Genomic DNA, 20,576 nt, shown 5'->3' with positions numbered 1-20,576 from the left:
TTTCCTGCCGGTAACGACTTAAGTAAAACTGAAACAGAAACAATCATGAGCAATCAGTGGAGAAGATGGCATCTCTGGCTGGAGCTCGTGTGCAAAACCGGGGGGAAGGAGTGCATGGAGAACTCCATCTTGTTTGCGGGGGAACCATTTTGTTTGAGGACAGAGCTGTCAGAAGCCCTATCTGACACTGCCACAGCTGCTGGCGAAACGTCAGGAAAGAAAATACCAAGACCACGGTTACACAGCCCAGATAACCTACAAGAACCTCCTCCACAACCTCTCCCATATAGCACAAAGTGGAGGAAGACCCCAAATCCTTTCCTTTAACAGCTCTAAATCTTTCCCTCCCACCCCTGCCACTCCTCACATGGCCCCACAGCTTGTTAGAATTAGTTTCCTTTCAAAGGCCATTTACGCACGGGAGGTTTTGCCTTGGATTTGCCGCTCTCTAGATGCACATTTTCCCCATCCAAATTCTCAAAACTCTGCATGGGGGCTTATTGTTGAGTTTTGAGAACCTGGATGGGAAAAATGTACATCTAAAGAGTGGCAAATCCAAGGCAAAACCTCCCCGTGCATAAATGGCCAAAAACAAACAAGCAAACAAATGTAATTTAAATCTGAGTATATAACCATGCATTAATGAAACCCCCCTGGAAATGTACAAACTAGGATATCAATTTTGATTTCTAGCATTAGAAATAATACTCTTGCTTACCTCCCTCACATATATTTTAAGTGCTAAGTTTCTTTGGCGGGGAGGAAGAGTTCTTTGAGGGTCATATTCACTGAAACAGAAGCCTATGCTTGCTTACTTGCTTCTGCAACCAGATATGAAAACTCCAGTGCCAGATCAGTAGCAGTCACAGACCGGGGCTTCTTTACGCTGGATACTTTTCGAGAGTCCAGCAGCACTGGCAGCTCAGGCCAGTTTAGAGATGTCTTCGTACGCCACGCCACCCACCCGGCGTCCCTGTACAGGCCCAGACTCGATGAGTATCGTGGCCGAAAACGTTTGTTCACTCACGCGCTCTAAAGTCGCTTCGCTCCCTCGGTAGCCGCCATTTAAAACCAGCACCTTTCTGCCCGGTGCTGGAATCACCATCTCCAGATGGGTCTGGTCGAGTCTCAGTTTGTCCCCGGAACCGATCATCTCGACAACTGCTGTGTATTTGTCGATCACTTCCTTGACGATAGCCTTCTTTTTATGGTATTTCTCGCCAAGCTTCTTTGTGATGATTTTGACCACGATTTCGGGCTGTAGTCGGTTCGAGCCGATTTTCTCTTCTCTTCTTCTAACCCTATGATCTCACCCAGCACTGTCTTCCTCTTCTTTTCTTTAGATTGCCCTGAGGCAGAAGACGTTTCTTTCCGCTTAACAGCCGGTGTGGCTCCTGCCGACTTCAGCCAGCTGGGTCCCAACAAACTGGGCTTCGGCTGCGCCACTGCGGGAGCACTGGCTCCTCTGTTCAAATTAAATACCACTTTCTCTTCCTCGTTTTCTCGGCTGAGTTCTGTATAAACCGGAGTTTCCTTGTCTCCCTTCCAGGCCTCTCCGGACTTGCCCTTTGCTGAACTTGGCCGTCTTCTCCTCGTCGTCCAATGTCCCGGGGCGAGCCCCTCCCAGCGTCGCCCGGGCCGTCCAAGGTCTTCCCCCCCCGGGAGAAGAGTCCCCACTCACCGGAGAGGGGAGGAGCCCCGAGGGCAAAGCAGCGCGGCCCGCCGACGGCCAGCTTGTCGGCCGAATCCCCGCTCTGGCTTCCTCTCCGGGGCCCACTGGAGAGCACGGCCCGAGTGGCCCAGCCGCAGCGCCGGCCGCAGCAGCGCCGGCCCGCGCGCCTACACCCCGTCCCGCTCAACAGCTGAGCCGCGGGAGGGCGCGGGCGGGGCCGGAGAGAGCGCACCGGCTCCCCGCCTTAAGGCCAGCCACGTGGCTCGGCTTAGGCCCTTATTTGGGACTTCGGGGGCGGGCCTTGGGGGAGGAAGGGGCGGGGCCTCTCTGGCCTGGAGGGGATATAAGGCCAGAGAGGAGCCTGGGCCAGGGAGGAGTAGCAGCAACAGGTAGCAAGGGCTGAGCTGACCCAGAGCAACCTGGCTGCATCCGAGGGGGAGACAAGTTCGGATTCCCCCTCAGACTGGTCTGAGGCCGAGGAGGCTCCTCCGGTCAGACCCCCCTCCAGGGCAGAGACCCCGAAGGCAACGGCGGCGCCAAGGAGGAGTGACATCCAAGTCCCGCTTTTTCTTCCTCTCTTGCTCCTGCTGCCCGCGGATGGTCTCGGGGTCTCGGTCGATGTCCTGGATGTACCAGCCTTTGGGGGGTCTCGTCCACCTTGCAGAAGCCTTCTCGCCCGAGCCACTTGGTAAAACCGGTCAGCGTCCCCCATTGGGTGGCGTTCATAAAGATGTTCTCCCGCTGACTTATATATTCATTGTACACGATACTTTGGTTCTTGTAGGTTATCCGGGCTGTGTAACCGTGGTCTTGGAATTTTCTTTCCTGACGTTTCGCCAGCAACTGTGGCAGGCATCTTCAGAGGAGTAACACTGAAGGACAGTGTCTCAAAACGTCAGGAAAGAAAATTCCAAGACCACGGTTACACAGCCCGGATAACCTACAAGAACCAATGAACTCTGACCGTGAAAGCCTTCGACAGTACACGATACTGTTGCGGACTCTCTCTGTTCCAAATCCTCTCCGGAGCAGTTCCAAGAAATCGTTCCGGAATTCCTCGGAAAAGTAATCCATGAACTGCTGAGGGTTTTCAGTCGCCAGCAGCAGCTGCCTCTGGTGAGATTCTGACATGCAATGACATGTAAAGCTGTTCTCGTCCCTACACTGTGTGACAGCAGGTAGACTTCCTCTGACTATGGAAGCTCCACTGATTTAGCAATTTGTAATAATCTCTTTTCCTTTCTGTAAAATGTATTAGGACAGCCAGGGAATAGCTTGTTGCTGGGCAGAATATCTCAGTATGTCTGTGTGCTAAGGAAGTGGGTTAAGAGCCATGGAGAGTCAGAGTGGACTATAAACATTGATAGGAGAAACTGGATAGAACTGAACTGTACTGTGCCGCCTCTATGTCTGGAGTGCTATCAGCTTTACCCTGAATGTTGATGAGCTGTCATATCTTGAATTTGGATAAATATCCCTTCCTCAATACGATCGGGGCTCAGAGATTTCTGCCCACTAGGGCCTCTGAGTCAGCAGCTGCAAATAAACCGTTTTCTTGAAATATCGATCTCAGGTCTCCCTTCCCCCCACGAACCCTTGTTTACCATATCAACTGCTTCTGGCACATCTGGCAACACCAGCGCAGCTTTTGCAGCCCCTTCGGTTTGATGCGGCTCGCGATCGCCTCGGGGCTGAGGAAATCCGCCTTCCCCATGCTGGGAAAACAAGGCAGGCCGAATCCGCCTTCGGTTTACTTCCGGCTTCTCTGGGGAAAGCAGCTGGCCTGCAAGCGGAAAGAGTCCCCTGCTTCTTCCCCTCCCTCTACAGACAGGGTTGTCCCGCCGGCTCTACCCTCTAGCCCGCAGACTCTATGGCGCGAGCCCTATTGGTCCAGCTCTGCCTTAAAGCCGAGGTACAGATAAAGGCCGTTGATGCACGGGAGGTTTTGCCTTGGGACATTTTTGCACGGTCAGTTCTGAAGCTCTGTTTTAAAAATGCCCTTGTCTTGAGACGACTGAACCGCCAGGGGATCCCCCAGAAGCGCCACCCTGTGCGGAGTTACTCCCGAGCAATCCCGCTGAGCTGCACAGGGCGTCGCTGAGCTGCAGCCTGGCCGGAATCCGCTCCCACCACCCGGCTCTGGCCGCCCACCCTCAATGGAGAGAGCAGGGGGCCCCTTTTTTTCGCTCCTCTGCAGCACCGAAGGGGTTAAGCCGACGGAGCTGTTTGCTAGAGCGGCCGGGCGGAAGCGGAAAGGCTCCTTCGGGGGAGGAGGGAGGCTCCGCCACCGAGTTGCGAAGGAGGGCGGGCGGAGGGCTTCAGAGATGCTGCATGGCTAGGCAGCGGGATCCTGGGACTACGGCCTACTCACGAGTAAGTCCCTGGAGGGGAGTGGGATGAGCTTCCCCATCTCTGCTGCTCTCACGAGGGTTCTCGGGGGGGGGGGATTCGTTGTACATCGTTGACAAATGTCCTTTCTCTGCTACCGAAAAAATCCCTCCCTACAAAAATATGGAGCCCGACCCGAATGGCCCAGGATGGCCCGACCTTGGGTGGGAGACCCGCCCAGGAAGCCCCAGGGCCTCTGTGCATGTGCAGAGGCAGGCGATGGCAGAGCGCCTCTGCTCGCCTCTGGCCTTGGGAGCCCTGCTGCTGGGTCGCCACAAGCAGGCTGCGAGTTGAGGGCACTTTCTGCACAGACAGAAAAATGGGGGGAGCCAAGAATCGCCCCGTCTCCGATCTCCCCCTTCCTGGCCCAGCTGGTAGAGAGAGGAGCAGCCGACCGACTCCAGGCCTCCTTGCAGAACTCTTCTGCTCCAGACCCTTTCCAGCCGGTTTCCAGACCGGGCTGCGGGAGGGAGGTGGGCTCTGCTGGGTTGAGCTGAAGCCCTAGTCTGAAAGGAGTCAGGGATGGGCCCTCCTCCTCGTTGCTCCTCCTGGACGGATCTGCTGCCTTTGGCCCAGTGGACTTGGCCCACCTGGTTGAGGTGCCGGCAGGCACAAGGAGGCATCAGGGGGTTGTCCGCTGGACAGGTTCAAATCACTCCTCGTGGACCAGAACCAAAGAATGGCCCTTGGAGATCAGTTCTCATCGGCGTGGGACCTACCACAGCATGGTGCAGTGGTTAAGAGTGGTGGAAGCTATCCTGGAGGACTGGGTTTGATTCCTCTCTCCTCTACGTGAAGCTTGCTGGGTGACCTCTCTCAGCCCCACCTGCCTGTTGTGGGGAGAGGAAGGGGTAGCAATTGTAAGTCCCTTTGGGTCTTAAGGTAGAAATAAGCAGGGTATAAAAACCATCTTCTGTCTATACTTTGGAGGTCCCACAGGGCCCAATCCTATCTCCTATGCTTTCAATCTTTATGGAAAGCCCTTCGGCCACATCATTCATAGTTTGGGGTTGGCTGTCATGAATATGCTGAGGAGACCCAGCTCTATACATCCTTCTCCAACTCTCCTGGTGATGCAGTAGAGATCCTAAATGGCCGCCTGGTGGCTGTGGTTCAATAGCCAAGTGCGAACCAACTGAATCTAAGTCCAGGAATGACAGAAGAAATGCTGCTTGGGAAGGTGGAGGTCTGGAAGGATATTATGCTGCCCCCTTTTGTTGGGGTTCAACGGACCCTTGCTGGCCCAGCTAACAGCCTCGGAGTTTTACTGGACCCCAGGATTATTGCTAGAGGAGCGAGTTAATGCAGTTGCCAAAAAAAAAAAAAAAAAAGGCTTTCTTCCAACTCAGCCTAGCTGGAAAAAAATGGCCCCTTACCTTGATACGGCTGATCTGGTCGCTGGCATGGTGACATTGAGACTAGATGATTGTAATGCACTGCACACTGGTTTCTCTTCAAAATAAATTCAGAAACTACCTTTTGTTCAGAACGCCCCAGTTCAACTGTTATCGGCAGCTGGACGGAGCAGGCATGTTATTCCCACTCTGCAGTCACTGCATTGGCTCAGCATCAATTGTGTCTGTGTTAGAGCTGAGGAGATCGGGCTAGCCGGGGCCATCTAGGTCAGGGGGAGCACCGGTTATTTGGTTTGGCTGTCACACAGAAAGCCATTCATGGTACTTGGACTCTGATATCTGCGAGACCGTCTCTCCCCCTGTACTCTGCCACGACAGCTTCACTCACCTGAGCAGGGCCTTCTGCAGGTGCCAACTGGCAAATGGGCAAAATTAACAACTGAACATGAACCTGACTTCTCTGTTGTGGCCCCCCGCCCCCATTGTGGAACAGCCTGTCTGAGGAGGTCAGAAAGACACCCACTCTCCTGATTTTCCGGACTAGGGTAGCACTGAATACAATGATTCACAAACTTACTTGGACAAATCATTAGAAATTGTGTTCTATACTACTGTGTATAGCTTGTTGTAAGTTGGATCCTACACTGTAATTTTGCATTGTTTACTGTGTTGTGTTAACATTTATGCTTTGCTTCTGCTCTGTTTTTTTATATTTCTGGTTGGGTCTACAACCCAAACCCTAATTACTGGTTTATTGAATGTCCCACTCTGTTGATTGTATAGACTCAGTTGGTGTAATCCACCTGGACTCCCAGGAAGCAAGGCGGTTTAGACATAAGGAAATTTTTTAAAATGTATGCTTTGTTTGTTAGCTGAATTGGTGGCCTTTGTGGGGGCAGAAAGACAAGATGTGAATTTTGTACATAAAAATAAATTCTCAGCCATGGTGGTTGTTGGGAGGCCCAGAAAGACATCCCAGATGTGATCACAGGGGATGAATCATGCATGCTGACTGGCTGCCCCAATTCCTGCGCCTTTTGGCCGGTGCTCCACCCCCTGCCCACCACCCCCCCTGCTCCTGTTCCTCCCAGCATCCATTTTGCCCTCCCCTAGGGAGGTCAGACAAAACTCTGCCCCTCACACTCTGCTGGACAGAGCTATTGCCTGATGCTTCGAGCCTCTTGAGGGAGAGATCTGCCATGGTTAAGAGGTCACCAGTCCTTTTGTCCCGGGCTCCAGTTGACCTTGAGCTGTTGCCCCTCGACAGACTGATCCACAGACATGGGAGGCCAAGCTCATAGCTTCCACAACAAGTGTTTACTTTCCTGAGGACCAAACAGGCATCTGATTCAAAAGCCTGAGATGGAAAATAATATAGCACCATGACATTAATCCTGATCCACAAATGATGACAATGAGGCTCCTTCTGATCCACTGGGGCAAGAGGGTAGGTGATGTAAGTGTGCTCTCTTTTGGTCTCTTTCTGCCTTTTTGATATATTTTCCTCTCTTTCTTCATAGCCACGAGAGTAAGGGCATCTTTCCACAGAGGCTACCCAAGAGAAGGGGAAGGAGATGGAACAGCAGGACCCAGAAGGACCTCAAATTGACAAGAGGTCAGAGGACGTCCAAGTGGAGAGTGGTGCTGAATTCTGGGAAAGAGCTGTGCCAGAGATCCTGCCTGAGGAAATGAGGACAGCAGATGTCCAGAGTCGACGTTTCCGGCAGTTCCTTTACCATGAGGCCGATGGTCCCCGAGAGGTTTGCATCCAGCTTCATGGACTTTGCAAGCACTGGCTGAAGCCGGAGAGGCACTCCAAGAAGCAGATGCTGGATCTGGTGATCTTGGAGCAGTTCCTGACCATCCTGCCCCAGAAAATGCAGTGCTGGGTCAGAGAATGTGGGCCAGAGACCAGTTCCCAGGCGGTGGCCCTGGCTGAAGGTTTCCTCCTGAGTCAGGCAGAGGAGAAGAAGCTGGCAGAGCAGGTGAAGGGGTTTCTTCCCTCCCTTCAAGCAACGACTTTATCCTAAGGCTTCTCTGCCAGATATTAATACCTTTAGAGAATTGACTCGGCTGGGAAAACCAGCAACCTTGATTCTGGCCCCTGTGCTTGAAGCAGCTCTGTTGGTTGATGCAGGGTGAAGATTCTGGGAGAGGGGCAGGATCCGTATCCTCAACCTGTTCCATGCTTTCCTTATCTGTCTTCCTTGCTGTTCTTTCAGCTGTTGGAATCATCCTTGAAGGTGGAAGCAAAGTTTTCTGAGGCAGGACGAGGTCTGTCGGAGGAAGGGCAGCAGGCTGAGGTCCAAGAGCATGCCCCAGATGCCCTCTCACATGGTAAGGGTGCTTTGTGGCTGGATGGGATTGGGGCACATAGTGAAGTTGTTGGGTAGAAAAAGGAAATACGTCTGCATCCAACGCAGAGTGAACTTGTGGGACTCAGTGTCACAGGATGTAGTGATGGTCATTCACTTGAAGGGGTATTAGACATATTCATGTCACGTTGATGTCGCATCCAGCCTAAATCCTGGATGCAAATGTTGTGGGAACCCATTGATTTTACCCTAGAGTTTTCAGAGGTGCTAAAGTCATGTCTGGGTTTTTGGACTGATGTGACATAGCCGTGTTGTGCAACCTCATTTCTGTCCCCTCTTTTTCCCCCACCAGTGCCAACTCATCGGGAGAATGGCCTTTAGTATGATCCAGCAAAAAGAATACAGTTCTTTGTTGAACTGCTCGAACTGTAGAGTTTTGAGCATCACGCACGCACAACTACAGCTGTGCTATTATTTTGACGCCGGGAGTTCATAACAACAGCAAAGTTGTCTCTCTCTCTCCCCCTTTTTTTCCTTAGTTACCATCATTGAGGTTATTTTTGGCCAGTTAAAAAGGCATCGGGGTGCACCTCTCAACACTCAGAACAGGTCCGTTCTTAATTACTGCAGCCTCTGGCTACTGGCACGAGAGTGCATGATTCTTCTGTTAACATTAACTCTTTGCTGGTGTAGTCTGTAGTGAGCAGTGAAGTGTTTTGGCACTTAAAGTGGATGCTGGTTATTTGTACTGCGATTATAGATTATTCCTCTATCAACGTTATACATAGGCATATTTATAGTACTTATGAAATTAGTGAATGATATTATATAGAAAGTATTACACATAGGAATATTTATTGTACTTATGAAATTTATATAACTAATAATGAAGTGATTGTTATCACACTGAAACAAGTTCTGTGATTTATTTCTTTATTTATGTTGAGATTTGTGCGGTATTTTTTGCTTTAGTATGATAGAGCAGGATCGCTGACATGTTTTTGAGCTCCAGATTTCACAGGGCAAATTTCAAGTCTCAAAGAAGTCTGAATAGTGTCAGCAGCATTTAAGAGCAGCCCAAGGCTCATGGGTCTCTGGTGCTTCTCTCCCACTTCTCCCACCATTTACTAAAAAACCACTTAAATTTTCTTGAGTATACATAATACATGCCGTGACCTGGATATCCCCAGGCTAGCCTGATCTCGTCAGATCTCAGAAGCTAAGCAGGGATCGCCCCGGTTAGTATTTCAATGGGCAACCTCCAAGGAACACCAAGGGTGTGACATAGAGGCAGGCAACAGCAGACCACCTCTGAATGTCTCTTGCCATGAAAAACTGTATGGGGTTGCCAAAGGTCAGCTGTGAGTTGACGGCACACACACACACACACACATGGAAATGGGTGTGTGTGAAGCAGGATTCTGACAAGTAAATGAAATAGTAAGTCTAGGCCAGTGATGGCGAACCTCTTAGAGACCGAGTGCCCAAACTGCAACCCAAAACCCACTTATTTATCGCAAAGTGCCAACACGGCAATTTAACCTGAATACTGAGGTTTCCTCCCAGCTCGGCAGGGGGGCGCGGGGAGTCCAGGGAAGGGGGGGCTTTGAACGGCTCCGCATTCCCGTCAAAGCCCCCGCCGCCCCCGTGCGTGCCCACAGAGAGGGCTCGGCGTGCCGGACTTGGCATGCGTGCCATAGGTTCGCCAACACGGGTCTAGGCTAACATTCTTCCTTCCTCCGTTGTCTCCCTCGCAGGCAGTGGAGAGATGCTATTAAGCCGTCAACTTTGCGGAGTTGTGAAAGCTGCTGCTTCACCTCTGGTCCAGGTAGGGGAGATGAGCGGGGGACACCTGAGTCCCCCTTCCTTTCTCGGGGGGAGGGGAAGAGGGTTTCTCTTGCAGTTGCTGCTAGGGTGTCCGAGTGAAAGAGGCCCTGAACACACTCCAGTTACCCATGCCAGGCTTTCCATCCTGCACCCTCCCAGAATGCCCCCTTCCAGAGTGCCGTTTCTGCCTGGCTTGATCTCTGACGAGGGCATCTGCTTTTCCTTTCAGTCTCCGGTTTCCTTTGAGGAGGTGGCCGTGCATTTCACCGAGGCAGAGTGGGCCCTGCTGGATCCAGGCCAAAGAGCTCTTTACCAGGAAGTCATGAGGGAGAACTATGGGAGCGTGGCCTCTCTGGGTAAGGCTCTTTCGTAGGTGCTGTATGTGCAAATGGCTACCTTCGGGATGACACCAATCCAAATGAAGTACCTCGATGTTAAAAAAGGAACCTTAATCAAAACAAAAACATATGTAGCCATAATTAGAGTGCCATATATGTGTAATGTTTGGCTGCAAATATAAAGAAGTCCAACAGAGTTATATGTAGAATACAAACATTGATATGGTCACAGAACAATTTTGCAATTTGAACAAAGAACAGGATAAAAGACGGTCTTCTAGAAGTTATCCGTTTCGTCCTCAGACTTCTTCAGTTCCATCTGAATTCTGCCATGCACCTACTTAAATCAAAAACATATGTATATACAAAACTGCACAAGCATACACATGTTGTTGGGTATCATACCCTCACAAGTAAGCTCAGTACACATAGAACTTTTTGAATATGTGACTACCGCTGCCATAATTTTATATAGAAAATATTGGAAAACCTCTTTGATTCCAAACATGACTGAACGGACTAATAAACTATTTGATTTTTCCTCGATGTCAAAGTTAACACATTTGATGAAAAGGAACACACTAGATGACTTTAATCTGAAATGGCAACCACTATATGATACATTTTCATTTGCTTTAAACTCTTCTGTTTTTTGTTTTTAAAAGCTGTAATGTAGAACGTCAAACACTCAGTACCTGAAGATTATAGTTTTAGCACACTGACAGAATATAGGGCACAAACCTATAATAACGTAATATTTTTTATTTGATTAGCAATCATTTTTAGCGCACTTAATTTTTATGCAATAAATTATATTTTGTAGGAGAACAGCACATCAATTTTGGCACTATTTAGCAATCAGTATTCGAATCTAAGGTGAGATTAGAGTAGATAATGGTCATATGCTTGTATTATTATGTTGAAGCTTGGACACCGGCATATTTCTTTACTCGGTTTTTTTCTTTCCCTTTTCCCTATTTCTTTTTTCTGTATCCCAATGTATAAAATAAAAATTATTTTTTTAAAAATGGCACAACCATATTAACAATTACCAAAATATACGTTTTATTAAGGTAAGAACACTTTTTGTGTCCCTTTATAAAATGTATACTTTGGTAATTGTTAGTATGTTTGTGTAATTTTGTATATACATATGTTTTTGTTTGAAGTAAGTGCATGGCAGAATTCAGATGGAACTGAAGAAGTCTGCGGACGAAACAGATTACTTCTAGAAGACTGTCTTTTGTTGCTGTTCTTTGCTTTATTGTCTGTCTTGCAAAATTGTTCTGTGACCTTATTGATGCTTGTATTCTACATATAACTCTGTTGGACTTGTTTATATTTGTGGCCAAACATTATACATATATGGCATTCTATTTCTGGCTACCTATGTTTTTGTTTTGATAAAAGTGCCATTGGGATGAAGCATGGATCAAAATATTGAACAACAGCAATAGATGGTTTTGAGTCCTGCCCAGCCACTTGCTTCCCTCTGGGAGCTTCGAGGTGGAGGTGTGGCAGCAAAAGTGATATTCTCCATGGCCGAGTAGAGTGACCCAAGCCACCTGGCTGGCCCAGGGGCACCTGAGGCCAGTGTTGTGGCCATCATCCAAGCCAGTGTCCTGACCTGAGGTCAAAGTGGGACTGAGAGGGCCTCAGGAAAACTCTGGAAGGGACTACCTCCTAATTGCTCAGTTGCCAACTGTTACAACACAGTTGTTCCCGAGATGGAATTACAGTCATCCCCTCCGACCGTGATCTGGAATGCATCTGTCCCCCTTACACTGGATAGTGGTCTTTAATCGTTAATGTAATTTGGATAACCGGGTTGTGGTTATCCTGTTGTGGGAAAGAGAAAGGAATGTGATTTGTCAGCCGCTTTGAGACTTGAGGGTAGAAAAAAGCAGGGTATAAAAACCTTCTCAAAGTACCTAAAAGTTGCGCTGAAAATTATAACAAAATACTGATATTACTTATTATACAATGTACACCAAATTAAAAACACTCGGCCTTAAATATACAGGCTGGACAAGAATACATAAAAATAGTTGCTAATTTTTGAACATAGTTGATGATAAAAATTCAGTGTAAATGACCAATAAACAACTCAAGCGTGTTTCGGCCTATGTGGCCTTCTTCAGTGGTTATATATACATTTACATATTTTAGAAACACATCCAGAAATAGATATACATATAAAGGCATGCTGTAAAGTGATGACCTGAATGTGGGGGGGGGGGGGGGAGAGAAGAGAAGAAAAGAGAAAAAAGAGAATTTTTTTCATCACTCATCTATATATCTTCATTAGACAGAATTACAATTAAAAACCTCTTCTTCTCATCTATTTAATCATCATAGCAGAGAATCAAAAGAGTTGCATGACAAGTCAAATTGACTAGTGAGGGAACCATTATTTCCCACTTTTTTCTTTAAAGTACATGTGGGGAGTATGGGGCATTTTTTTACAATGCGGGTTGGGCCTGGCTGGGGAAGAAGTTTGACCAGCAGCTCTGTTGGGAGAGGAAGAAGGTCTGATGAAGGAAATGCACACCCATTAATGAGCAGTGGAAAAGAGCAAGAGTCCACTAGCACCTTAAAGACAAACAAAATTTCTAGCAGGGTCTGAGCTTTCGTGAGATGGGTATCTGAATAAGTGAGGTGTGGCTCACAAAATCTCATACCCTGCCAGAAATTGTGTTAGTCTCTAAGGTGCTACTGGACTCTTGCTCTTTTCTACTTCTATTAACAGACTAACATGGCTAGCTATTGTGATCTATCTCCATTAATGAGCAGTGCCTGATGGGTGGCTTGGCTTCTTGCATAGGTGCTGACTGGACCTCTTCCTTTCTTCCAGGATCACATGTAGAGGAGACGCTTGGGGGATTCCAAGGATTTTATTTGGAAGAAGTCAAGAATGAAGTCTCCAACTATGGAGAAGGACCACAGAAGCAGGAGGGAAGCCACACAGACAAGAGGAGGGATAAGCCGATTCCGGCTCAAGTAGGGGGCTTCAGTGAAATCCCAGTCCACGAAGAAAGGTCAACCAAAACAAGAAGGAACGAAGGCCTCTGTGCTAACCAGAGAATCTGCTCCAGGGAAAATGAAAATGTGGCTTTTGGAAAGATCTTCAGTGTTGTTTCTAAGAAACAAATTCCCTCAGGAGAGAAACCATATGCCTGCGTGGAGTGCGGAAAAACCTTCAGTCGGAAAGCAGCCCTTACTTCACATCAAAGAATTCACTTAGGTGAGGAGCTGTATAAATCGTTAAACTGCAAACGAAGCCTTTCTGATGCAGCAGGGTTTTGTGTCCCTTTCAAGTGTCTGTTAATATACACTTCAACGTACAGCAGGAAAAAGCCACTGGGATGTTTTGAGCATGGATGAAACTTCAAGGGGAGATTAGATTTGCTTGAGTGGGTGCTAATGGGATCTCTTTTTATTCCAGCAGGGGATGATCAGTGGAATGGGGGCCATGAGGAACCGCATCAGGTATTACCAGATAAAGTCCAGAATGAAGATAAGAAGGGAAACATCAAGAACCAAAACAGACCTAAGAGGCAGAAAGGGAGTCATATGGTGGAGAAGAGGGACAAAGCCATTCCTGGCCAAGAGCAGGATTTCTGCAAACTAATCCACATGGTGGAGGAAGCATATAAGTGCTTGGAGTGTGGAATGAACTTCTCAGCTGAAAGCCAATATATCCATTTGCAAATGCACCGAGGAAAGAAGACCCATGAATGCTTGGAGTGTGGAAAGAGCGTCCTTTGCAGAGAAAAGCTCTCTAAACATCAAAGAACACATGCAGGAGAGAAACATTCTACCTGTTCAGCCTGTGGCAAGAGCTCCTCACAGAAATCAGTACTTTCTCTACACCAAACGATTCATTCAGGAGAGAAGCTGTTGATCTGCTCAGAGAGTGGAAAGATATTCTCTAATGGAAGAAACAGTAATGCACTTTCCCCAAAACATAGTCTAATGAGGGCACATAAATGCTTTCAGTGTGGAAAGTACTTCAGATACAGATCACAGCTCCTTGTACACCAACAAATACATGCAAGGGAGAACCCTTTTCAGTGCTCAGAGTGTGGAAAGAGATTCAGTCGCAGTGGCAGTCTTCAAGAGCATCTAAGAACCCACACAGGGGAGAAGCCTTTTGAATGCTCAGAGTGTGGAAAGAGATTCAGTCGCAGTGGCAGTCTTCAAAAGCATCTAAGAACCCACACAGGGGAGAAGCCTTTTGAATGCTCAGAGTGTGGAAAGAGATTCAGTCGCAGTGGCAGTCTTCAAAAGCACCTAAGAACCCACACAGGGGAGAAGCCGTTTGAATGCTCAGAGTGTGGAAAGAGATTCAGTCACAGTGGCAGTCTTCAAGAGCATCTAAGAACCCACACAGGGGAGAAGCCTTTTGAATGCTCAGAGTGTGGAAAGAGATTCAGTCACAGTGGCAGTCTTCAAATGCATCTAAGAACCCACACAGGGGAGAAGCCTTTTGAATGCTCAGAGTGTGGAAAGAGATTCAGTCGCAGTGGCAGTCTTCAAAAGCACCTAAGAACCCACACAGGGGAGAAGCCGTTTGAATGCTCAGAGTGTGGAAAGAGATTCAGTCACAGTGGCAATCTTCAAGAGCATCTAAGAACGCACACAGGGGAGAAGCCTTTTGAATGCTCAGAGTGTGGAAAGAGATTCAGTCACAGTGGCAGTCTTCAAAAGCACCTAAGAACCCACACAGGGGAGAAGCCGTTTGAATGCTCAGAGTGTGGAAAGAGATTCAGTCAGAATGGCAGTCTTCAACAGCATCAAAGAACTCACACCGGGGAGAAGCCATTTGAATGCTCAGAGTGTGGAAAGAGATTCAGTCACAGTTACAGTCTTCAAGTGCATCAAAGAACCCACACAGGGGAGAAGCCTTTTGAATGCTCAGAGTGTGGAAAGAGATTCAGTCACAGTGGCAGTCTTCAAAAGCACCTAAGAACCCACACAGGGGAGAAGCCGTTTGAATGCTCAGAGTGTGGAAAGACATTCAGTCACAGTGGCAGTCTTAAAGAGCATCTAAGAACCCACACAGGGGAGAAGCCGTTTGAATGCTCAAAGTGTGGAAAGACATTCAGTCGCAGTGGCAGTCTTAAAGAGCATCTAAGAACCCACACAGGGGAGAAGCCTTTTGAATGCTCAGAGTGTGGAAAGAGATTCAGTCACAGTGGCAGTCTTCAACAGCACCTAGGAACCCACACAGTGAAGAAGCCTTTTGAATGCTCAGAGTGTGGAAAGAGATTCAGTTGCAGTGGCAATCTTCAAAGGCACCAAAGAACGCACACAGGGGAGAAGCCTTTTGAAAGCTCAGAGTGTGGAGAGAGATTCAGTCGCAGTGGCGATATTCAACGGCATTAAGGAACTCACACCGGGGAGAAGCCATTTGAATGCTCAGAGTGTGGAAAGAGATTCAGTCACAGTGGCAATCTTCAACGGCATCAAAGAACTCACACCGGGGAGAATCCTTTTGAATGCTCAGAGTGTGGAAAGAGATTTAGTCAGAGTAGTCATCTTCAAAAGCACCTAAGAACCCACACAGGAGAAGCCTTTTGAAAACTCAGTGTGGAAAGAGATTCAGGTGCAGTAGCAGTCTTCAACAGCACCGTGGAACCCACACAGGGGAGATGCCATTTGAATGCTCAGAGTGTGGAAAGAGATTCCCTCGCAGTGGCAGTCTTCAATGGCACCGAAGAACCAACACAGGAGAGATGCCATTCCAATGCTCAGAGTGTGGAAAGAGATTCAGTCGCACTGGCAATCTTCAATACCATCTAAGAACCCACATAGGGGAGAAATCTTTTAAATGCTCCGAGTGTGGAGAGAGATTTAGTCAGAGTGGCAATCTTCAACAGCACCTAAGTACCCACACAACGGAGCCATCTTTTGAAAACACTCCGTGTGTGGAAAGAAATTGTCAGAGCGGCAATTTTCAATAGAATCCAAAACCCCACATAAGGAAGGATCATGTAACTGCTTAGTCTGGGAAAAGAGTTTTTCTCTTATTTCATATCACAAAGACAACCTCAGACCATAGATGGGTCTGAAGCCATGTAATCTCTTGTAAAGGGTTTCCTCTGCAGACAAACCTAACCATGTGTGGGGGGAAATAGTGTAAATGCTGGGACTATGGAAAAAGCTTTTCCTATGTTTGAAGCCTGTAATAGATCCCAAGGGCAGAAAGGAAGGATGGGCTCTGAGGGTGGAAGGAAATTTAAGACCAACTCATATCATAAAAACATAAGAAAAGACATTCTGGCCAACCAGGTGCCTCCAGGAAACCCACAAACAAGACAATTGCAGCAGCATTATCCTGCTTGTGTTCCACAGCACCTAATATAATAGGCATGTACCTCTGATGCTGGAGAGAATAGATTTTCATCATAACCAGTATCCATTTTTACTAGTTTCCATTAATAGCCCTATCGTCCATGAACATGTCCATTCCCACATGAAGCCAGCTGGATGACCTTGGGCTAGTCACAGTTCTCTTAAGAGCTCTCTCATCCCCACCTACCTCACAGGGTGTCTGTTGTGGGGAGGGGAACAAAAATGATTATAAGCTAGTTTGATTTTGTCTTAAGTGGTAGAGAAAGTTGGCTTATGAAAGCAAACTCTTCGTCTTCTTCTTATCTTAAAGCCTTCCAAGTTGGCAGTTATCAGCACATCTTGGGGCAGGGAGTTTCACAATTTAACAATGCGTTTTGTGAAGAAATACTTCCTGTTATCTGTTTAAAATCTCTCACCGTACAGCTTCAGCAGATGACCCCATATTCTAGTATTATGAGAGAGGGAGAAAAGCTTCTCCCTGTCCACGCTCTCCATACCATGCATAATTTTATAGACCTATCATGTCTGTCCTTAACCACCTTCTTTCCCTGTTAAACAGCCATAAGCATTTTAACCACTCCTCATAGGGCAGTTGCTCTATTCCCCTGATCATTTTGGTTGCATTTTTCTGCTGGGGATTGAACCTGGGATCTTCTCCACCTCTAGATCACCCTGAGCTTTTTGGTCAGGGGGTCAGCAGAATGTCCCCAGTACTAAATTACCTTTGGCGCCTGGAATCATCACCCAGAAGGATTCTGTGGATGTCTGCTTTTTATATGGTTCCTAGTTTAATAGACACTATGCCTTCCTTGATATCCCTGTCATTTCTATAGAGTTTGTATCCAGGGACATCCGTATTCCACTGGTTCTTTCCCTTCCACCAGGTCTGTGTTTATCTTTGAAACCATGCACTCTAACTCCCCCCTTTTCGCTTGGAGGCTTCTAGCATTAGTATAGAAACTCCTCTACACTGTCTCTTTCGACTTGCCTTGCATTTCCCCTTGGGCATCATTAAGTGGCTATCTTGCTTTACTTTACCATGTTCTTTCATGACTACCTTATTCCTGTGTGGACAATCAAAAGCAATTTTCCCTTTGTCCATTTACAAGTCTGCCCAAACCGGATGCTTCTCAGCTCCTGTTGGCTTTCTCCTTCAGCATTGAGGAATCCAAGCAGAGGAGAAACTTCATAAATGTTCATCGTTTGGCAAGAGTTTGAGGAAGAGATCTGACCTTCACATTCCTCAGAGAATCCTCATAAGTTGATTCTGATGAGGATGTTCAAACTCCCAGGTGCTGGAGGCTCAGAAAGTAGTTACGCAAAAAAGGGCCTTTTTAGCAGTTGCCCTCCTCTGTGAAACTTGCTATTTTAGGTATCTGCCAACTGAACTCTTTCTGACATTTGCAAAACTGGCAAAAACATTTCTATTTTCCGGGGAGAAGCTGGGGTCACCTGCTGAAGCTGGAGGGTGACAAATTCAAAACCAATAAAAGGATGCATTTCTTCACACATCACATAGTTAAATTGTGTAACTCCTTGCCCCAGGATGTGGTGATGGCTGCCAACTTGGGAGGATTTAAGAGGGGGGTGGACATGTTCATGGAGGAGAGAGGGGTATTCTTGACTACTAGTAAAAATGGATACTAGTCATGATGCATGCCTGTTCTCTCCAGGATCAGAGGAGCATGCCTATAATGTTAGGTGCTTTGGAACACAGGCAGGATAATGCTGCTGCAGTTGTCTTGTTTGTGGGCTTCCTAGAGGCATTTGGTTGGCCGCTGTGTGAACAGACAGCTGGACTTGATGGGCCTAGATCTGATCCAGCATGGCCTTATGTTCAAATCCTATGATGAAATAGACAAGTTGAGGGTAGCAGATTGTGAAGAAAAGCAGCCTTGCTCTTCTTCTGGTCACCAAACATTGGTTCAGTCTGCGACCTTCAGTGTTTTGATATCAAGACTCTGGGAGCTGATGACCGCATCAGCTCTCTCGCAAACCTTTCCCGTGGGAACCCAATTCCATTCCCGTGAGAAGTCACTTCAGTTTAGAGTAATGTGTGAATTTCAAAGCAAGCCTTCCTATTGTAAATCAGATATCTGTTCAACGCAAGCCTGGAATCGCTGGCGCCTGAAAGAAGCCAGATGTTTTGCATTGCTGCAGAAATGCAAATTCATCCTTAACTTCAAAATGCCTAGAGGTGTCATGCCAAATATCTTACAAGCTTACTGCGTTCTCAACGATCCGATTGGGGGAATGGCCACCACCTGACGAGATTGGAGAGATACATATGAACCCTGTTCTGAAAAAACAACCATGAAGCTTAAGGGGGGGGAACATGCTGGCCATGTCCCCGAGCTATCATCACCTTTTGACAACCATGAAGGACTGACACTCTGCGTGTTAGGACCAAACCTTGTTCTTGGTAACTATAAATCAACTAAAGCCTTGCCTTTGTAACTCTCTTGGAAACTTTGCCTGTTTTGCCTGAAACTTAAGAATTACTGTGAAGTTAGAGATTGCTAAGATTTCTTGTTTTATGCTACCTGCCTCACAAATACTTTCCTTTTCTGTAACGAGCACATGTTATTAAAATAAACTTATAGACTTTATATTGAAGTCTGAGAAACTGTTCTGGGGCTCAGGGCTAAATCTGAGTACCGGCGTGAGAGCGAGTGTATGTGAAAACTACCTACCTTAGTGTTTTCTGGCAACAAGCCTCCCTTGGCAGAAGCTCTACTCTGCAGGGACGGTTTTTGCCTCTTTTGACTTTTGGGAAACTAGCTGGGAAAGCTAGCTTTTTGGAACTAAGAGCTTGTGGCAGAATCTACCTACATTGTGCTTTTGGGGGAATCCTGAAGCCAAGTGGGAAGTTTGGGTTTTCTTAGGAAAACATTTGGTGACTTTGAACTAAAGAGGAACAGGCCTGCTGGAGAGCAGACCGGGTCTCCTCGACACAGATATCTACAGCCTCTTTGCTACAGGAATAAACCTAGTGTAAATAGCCAGCATCCTTAATTGAAAACCATTTTTATCTGACAAGGAGTTCTAGAGAGGCACCCCGAAACCCTAATTCCTCCCCAGTCCAGGAAAAGATATAAAAGGGTTACATACAATACATTCAAATTTTCTCACTCTGTTGCTATGTTTATCAAAAACCTAATTTGAGATATAACTGAGTTTATGCATTAAAAAGAGAAGAAAAGACAGGACAAGAAAGGAAGGGGGGGAAAGAGTATTCATTTTTTTAAAGTGCCAGTACAGATATAATTTCCTAATAGCCGTTTAAGACCATAATCCAATTAAAATTGGAGAAGCAAATTAACAGAATATGCTGTAACGGCAAAACTGACAAATCTGGTGAACAAAAGAAGTAGTGAAGAATTTTAAAAGATGGGAATTGTATTACTTATATTTTTGGTAATGGCTTCTCTAAATTGCAAGAAAACAGAGTAGTTTTTCTTTTTCTTTTGTTCTTTAAGGATCTTGTTTTGTAAAAGCAAGTTATCAGAGAGGATGTCTATGTGTAGGTCTCTGAGATAATTAATCACCTCCAGGGATAACACGTAAAAATTGTTGAGGTACAGGGGCGGTAAAATACGAGATAAAGATAGAGCATAAATATTATGATTGTAAGATTACTATTATTATAATAAGGCTGTTAGTAAGGAGCAGTATATTTTTCATATTAGATGAACTCGTAATGAAATTAAATGTTTTAATTACACCCTGGTAAAGTATGTGAGGTTATATTATAGCGCACTGTTAGTGGTTATGTTTTTATTATGGTAGGTATATGTTGTCGAAGGCTTTCACTGTCAGAGTTCATTGGTTCTTGTAGGTTATCCGGGCTGTGTAACCGTGGTCTTGGTATTTTCTTTCCTGACATTTCGCCAGCAGCTGTGGCAGGCATCTTCAGAGGAGTAACACTGAAGGACAGTGTCTCTCAGTGTCAAGTGTGTAGGAAGAGTAATATATAGTCAGAAAGGGGTTGGGTTTGAGCTGAATCATTGTCCTGCAAAAAGTATCAAAGGTAATGTGCTAATCATTGTGTGCCGGCGTAGGCCAAGGGCTGGGTGGTGCCCGCAGTCCTCAGACGTGCGGGAGGTATCTAGCCCCTTTCGGAGCAGGCAACAAAGATTTTGCTATCTCCCAAGGTCAGTATTCAGAGGCGTCGTCAAAACAGGCAGGAGTCAACAGCCGGAAAGATCACTCATAGCAGTAGCAAGAAGGCAGGGAAATTGCACAATTGCTTCCGCAAAGTGAAAGCGTGCCTGCACTGCCTTTATCAGTCAGTGCACTTCCAAGCTAGGCTTCATCCTGCAAC

At 46.9% G+C, this 20,576-nt stretch overlaps 1 pseudogene; it reads right to left on the bottom strand.

Annotated features, from left to right (window-relative positions):
• Positions 1-922: 922 nt before the first annotated feature.
• LOC130478088 (DNA/RNA-binding protein KIN17-like) lies at positions 923-3,386 on the bottom strand (annotated as a pseudogene).
• Positions 3,387-20,576: the final 17,190 nt, after the last annotated feature.

The sequence above is a fragment of the Euleptes europaea genome, chromosome 5 (genome assembly GCF_029931775.1).
Source record: "Euleptes europaea isolate rEulEur1 chromosome 5, rEulEur1.hap1, whole genome shotgun sequence".
NCBI classification, from domain to species: domain Eukaryota; kingdom Metazoa; phylum Chordata; class Lepidosauria; order Squamata; family Sphaerodactylidae; genus Euleptes; species Euleptes europaea.
This window is presented reverse-complemented; position numbering and strand designations above follow the sequence as displayed.